Below are 6,000 nucleotides of genomic sequence, written 5' to 3' on the forward strand. Positions count from 1 at the left end.
GGTAGCCACCTGACCCCGTGCGATGGTGAAGCTTCTTCTTCGCAGCATTTTTCTTGTTTGTCTCCGACATCTTCTTACTCTTTTCCAATGTCTTGTGGGCCACAAATGCGGGCCAGTGATCTTTGATCTTCTCATATTTGCCGATGAATTCTGGTGTCTTTTTTTCCTTGACAAACTGGTTCAGCTCTTTCCTCCACCTCCTCATTAGGCCTACCATCTTCTTAAGAGCACAAGACTTGATTAATTGCTCTTTAACTGTCTTCTCTGGATCCTCCTCTGGCGGTAGGGTGAAATTTGCCTTCAGCTCAGTCCAAAGATCTTCTTTCTGCATATCATTGACATAAGACACCTCAGCGTCTTCATCCTTAGCAGGCTTATACCATTGCTGGATGCTGATCGGGATCCTGCCCCTAACAAGAACCCCGCACTGAGCAGAAAATGCCTTCCTTGTCCGGATGGGTTCAATCGGTTCGCCGTCGGGCGCAATTTCTATGATCTCAAACTTTTCATCCGAGCTCAACTTTTTCTTCGGGCCTCGTCTCCTTACCGAAGTTGTGCTCGATCCGGAGGGCTAGAAATTATAAGGAAGAAAGACGATAGTAATTAATATGTGTACATATACCAAAACAATGGATGCATCAATTAACTAGTCAGCACGGGCTTAACTAATATATATATACCTGGCCGGACTTGGTTCGGTGACCAAAGCAGTCAGCACGGTTCCTTCGTCTTGTACCTCCATTGTGTCACCGGAGCCATCATGAACATAGTCCTCCTCTTGTACCGGCATTAATGGGTCGAAGCCACCATCATAAACATAGCCCTCTTCTTCATCTAGCTGATCAACGGTGTCGAGGAGAAATGACGCAACATCATCACTTGATCCATTTGCGATTATGTCCCCCAACATCGCTTCTGTTTCTTCGTCTCAGGAGTGCTCCATAGTTTCTGCAAATATTTACAACATGTCAATTATTATTCAAACATGGTACAGATGGATATATATATATATATATATATATATATATATATTAGTGGCAAACGTAGAACTAGCTAGCTAATCACAATAAGGAATCATATTAGTGGCCTCGACACAACGCTTCAAGGGTTTGGGGTGGCCTCGACGATAACGCTCTTTTAACTTGATAAATTTGGGTGGCCTCGAGAGAGTTAATTTGTCAGGTAGGGGCGCGGCGGGAGGGGGTAGGAGACCACAACATCGTTTTCTCTCTAGGGTTTGGGTGTCCTCGAGAGTTTTGGTCGAGCGAGAGGGCCAAGGGGGGTGCTGCAGTTGTATAAGTTATCACGGTCGAGAGGGGGTATATATATATATCGACCGCCCCTCATGTCGAAGTTATCTAGAGGGGGTTATATCTTCTTCTCCTCTTCTTTTTCTTCTTCTCCCTCGAGAAAGGAAAATAATTAAGGAAAAGGAAGAAAAGAGAAAAAGGAAGAAGGAAGAAGAAGAAGAAAAAGAGAGGAGAAGAAGAAAGGAATAGAGGAGAAAGAAGAAAAAATAGAATTTTTTCTTTCTCCTCTATTCCTTTCTTCTTCTCCTCTTCTTTTTCTTCTTTTTTCCTCTTCTTATTTATTTCTCCTCTTCTTCCTCTCCTCTTTTTCTCCTTTCTTCCTCTTCTTATTTTCCTTTTTCCTCTCATTCTTTTAGTATTGCTTGTTTTAAAAAAATGTTCAAATAGAAAATTTCGAAAAAACCAAAGGTTTTGCCTAATGCATTGTTCATATGAATATACAAACATTTGCATATTATACAATAATTAATATCACCAATAGATACAATAAATACAGAGCGACGAAGAGCCAATAGATACAAAAAATCTATGAACAGAAAAAAAACATGAACAATAAATACACATATGAACAATAAATACATATATGAAGAAAAACATGCTCTGAACAATTTTTGAACATTACATACACATAGCCACATACATACACATATACATTATATATATATATATGAACAAAAAAAATTAAACTAATAAAAATGAAAAAAACAGAGCCGCATATATATATAGCCACATACATACACATATATATACATTGAACAAAAAAATTAAACTAATAAAAATGAAAAAAAAACAGAGCCGGTGCGGCGCGGCGGCTCACAGCGGTGGCGGCGCGCGGGGGCGGGCGACGGCGACGGGGCAGGGGCTCGGGGCGCGGCGCGCGGGGGCGGGCGACAGCGACGGGGCAGCCTGGCGGCGACGATGGCGGGCGCGGGCTCGGGGAGGACGGCGTGGGCTCGGGGAGGCCGGCGGGGGCTCGAGGAGGCCGGCGACGACGACGGGCGCGGGCAACGGCGGGGGGCGGCGGGCGGCGTCGGGGCAGCCTGGCGGCGTCGATGTGCTCGGCGTCGTCGGGGGGCAACTGGTGGCGATGAACTCTGCAAAACTGCGAACTGCTACTTATATACAAGGAGCATTGGTCCCGGTGGGTGGCAAAAACCGGGACTAATGCACCCTTTAGTCCCGGTTGGTGCCACCAACCGGGACCAAAGGCCTCTTTTTCGGCAGCCCAAAGGGCGGGAAGCTGCGGCCTTTAGTCCCGGTTGGTGGCACCAACCGGGACCAATGCCCCCCCTTTAGTCCCGGTTGGAGCCACCAACCGGGACCAAAGGCCCCTGTGCTGCCCGCATCGGGGCCAAAGTTTAGTCCCACCTCGCTAGTTGAGAGGGGCGCGCAGTGGTTTATAAGCCCCACTGCCGCACCCCTCTCGAGCTCCTCTCTACTGCACGCTTATGGGCCTACTTGCGACTGCTTTGCCTGATGGGCCTTCTGGGCCTACTGCGGGCCTGAATCCTGGCCCATAGTAGGGTTTCAAGTCGTATTCAGGCCGTGGGGCCCCAGTGGGGGGCATTTTTTTTGTTTTTTTGTTTTCTTTACTTATTGTTGCTATTTTTATTTTTTTCCAGTTTTTTTGTTTTGTTTTGTGCATTATTTATTTTCTTTTGTTTTTTGCTTTATTTTTAATTCTTTTTGCTTTTAGTTTTAAGAAAATTATAAACTTTCCACTTTTTTTGTTTTTTTGTTTTCTTTCTTGCTTTATTTATTTTATTTTGTTTCTACTTACAACAAAATACTTATTGTTGCTATTTTTAATTATTACGAGGGCCGAACCATAAGACATTAAAGCATTTCAAATGAACTCTGAAAAAGTTGAAAGTTGGCATGGTATCATAAATTGACCCACACATAGCATGTGCATGTACAAAACGGACAATGGTATAATACTCGTCAGTTACAAAGTTGGCATGATATCATCATAATAGTTGCGGGAGAAAGTCTTCACTTTTTCTTCGCTTGTGTCATTTGCTTATTGCGCCGTAACCATGGATAATCTTCATCGTTTATCAGGATGCTGGGGTCAGCCTTGACTTTAAAGGGAGGAATTTCATGAAACTTTTCATAATCTTCAGACATGTCTGTCTTGTCCTCCACTCCCACGATGTCCCTTTTTCCTGAAAGAACTATGTGGCGCTTTGGCTCATCGTATGATGTATTCGCTTCCTTATCTTTTCTCTTTCTCGGTCTGGTAGACATGTCCTTCACATAGATAACCTGTGCCACATCATTGGCTAGGACGAACGGTTCGTCAGTGTACCCAAGATTTTTCAGATCCACTGTTGTCATTCCGTACTGTGGGTCTACCTGTACCCCGCCTCCTGACACATTGACCCATTTGCACTTAAACAAAGGGACCTTAAAATCATGTCCGTAGTCAAGTTCCCATATGTCCACTATGTAACCATAATATGTGTCATTTCCCCTCTCGGTTGTTGCATCAAAGCGGACACCGCTGTTTTGGTTGGTGCTCTTTTGATCTTGGTCAATCGTGTAAAATGTATTCCCATTTATCTCGTATCCTTTCCAAATCAATACAGTCAAAGATGGTCCCCTGGATAACAAGTACAGCTCATCACAAACAGTGTTGTCACCTCTGATACGTGCTTCCAACCAACTGCTGAAAGTCCTGATGTGTTCACATGTAATCCAGTCGTCGCACTGCTCCGGGTGTTTGGAGCGCAGACTGTTCTTGTGTTCATCGACATACGGGGTCACCAAGGTAGAGTTCTGTAGAACTGTGTAGTGTGCTTGAGACCAAGAATATCCGTCCCTGCATATTATTGAGTCCCTTCCAAGCGTGCCTTTTCCAGTCAGTCTCCCCTCATACCGCGATTTAGGGAGACCTATCTTCTTAAGGCCAGGAATGAAGTCAACACAAAACCCGATGACATCCTCTGTTTGATGGCCCATGGAGATGCTTCCTTCTGGCCTAGCGCGGTTACGGACATATTTCTTTAGGACTCCCATGAACCTCTCAAAGGGGTACATATTGTGTAGAAATACGGGGCCCAGAATGACAATCTCGTCAACTAGATGAACTAGGACGTGCGTCATGATATTGAAGAAGGATGGTGGGAACACCAGCTCGAAACTGACAAGACATTGCACCACATCACTCCTTAGCCTTGGTATGATTTCTGGATCGATCACCTTCTGAGATATTGCATTGAGGAATGCACATAGCTTCACAATGGCTAATCGGACGTTTTCCGGTAGAAGCCCCCTCAATGCAACCGGAAGCAGTTGCGTCATAATCACGTGGCAGTCATGAGACTTTAGGTTCTGAAACTTTTTCTCTGCCATATTTATTATTCCTTTTATATTCGACGAGAAGCCAGTCGGGACCTTCATACTAAGCAGGCATTCAAAGAAGATTTCCTTCTCTTCTTTGGTAAGAGCATAGCTGGCAGGACCTTCATACTGCTTTGGAGGCATGCCGTCTTTTTCGTGCAAACGTTGCAGGTCCTCCCGTGCCTCAGCTGTATCTTTTGTCTTCCCATACACGCCCAAGAAGCCTAGCAGGTTCACGCAAAGGTTCTTCGTCACGTGCATCACGTCGATCGAAGAGCGGACCTCTAGGTCTTTCCAGTAGGGTAGGTCCCAAAATATAGATTTCTTCTTCCACATGGGTGCGTGTCCCCCAGCGTCACTCGGAACAGCTAGTCCGCCGGGACCCTTTCCAAAGATTACGTGTAAATCATTGACCATAGCAAGTACGTGATCACCGGTACGCATGGCGGGCTTCTTCCGGTGATCTGCCTCGCCTTTGAAATGCTTGCCTTTCTTTCGACATTGATGGTTGGTCGGAAGAAATCGACGATGGCCCAGGTACACATTCTTCCTGCAGCTTGCCAGGTATATACTATCGGTGTCAAGTAAACAGTGCGTGCATGCGTGGTATCCCTTGTTTGTCTGTCCTGAAAGGTTACTGAGAGCGGGCCAATCGTTGATGGTCACGAACAGCAACGCCTTTAGGTTAAATTCCTCCTGTTTGTGCTCATCCCACGTACGTACACCGTTTCCATTCCACAGCTCTAAAAGTTCTTCAACTAATGGCCTTAGGTACACATCAATGTCATTGCCGGGTTGCTTAGGGCCTTGGATGAGAACTGGCATCATAATGAACTTCCGCTTCATGCACATCCAAGGAGGAAGGTTATACATACATAGAGTGACGGGCCAGGTGCTGTGATTGCTGCTCTGCTCCCCGAAAGGATTAATGCCATCCGCGCTTAAAGCAAACCATACGTTCCTTGGCTCACTTGCAAACTCATCCCAGTACTTTCTCTCGATTTTTCTCCACTGCGACCCGTCAGCGGGTGCTCTCAACTTCCCGTCTTTCTTACGGTCCTCACTGTGCCATCGCATCAACTTGGCATGCTCTCCGTTTCTGAACAGACGTTTCAACCGTGGTATTATAGGAGCATACCACATCACCTTCGCAGGAACCCTCTTCCTGGGGGGCTCGCCGTCAACATCACCAGGGTCATCTCGTCTGATCTTATACCGTAATGCACCGCATACCGGGCATGCGTTCAGATCCTTGTACGCACCGCGGTAGAGGATGCAGTCATTAGGGCATGCATGTATCTTCTGCACCTCCAATCCTAGAGGGCATACGACCTTCTTTGCTGCG

The sequence above is a fragment of the Triticum aestivum genome, chromosome 7B (assembly GCF_018294505.1).
Source record: "Triticum aestivum cultivar Chinese Spring chromosome 7B, IWGSC CS RefSeq v2.1, whole genome shotgun sequence".
Taxonomy (NCBI): domain Eukaryota; kingdom Viridiplantae; phylum Streptophyta; class Magnoliopsida; order Poales; family Poaceae; genus Triticum; species Triticum aestivum.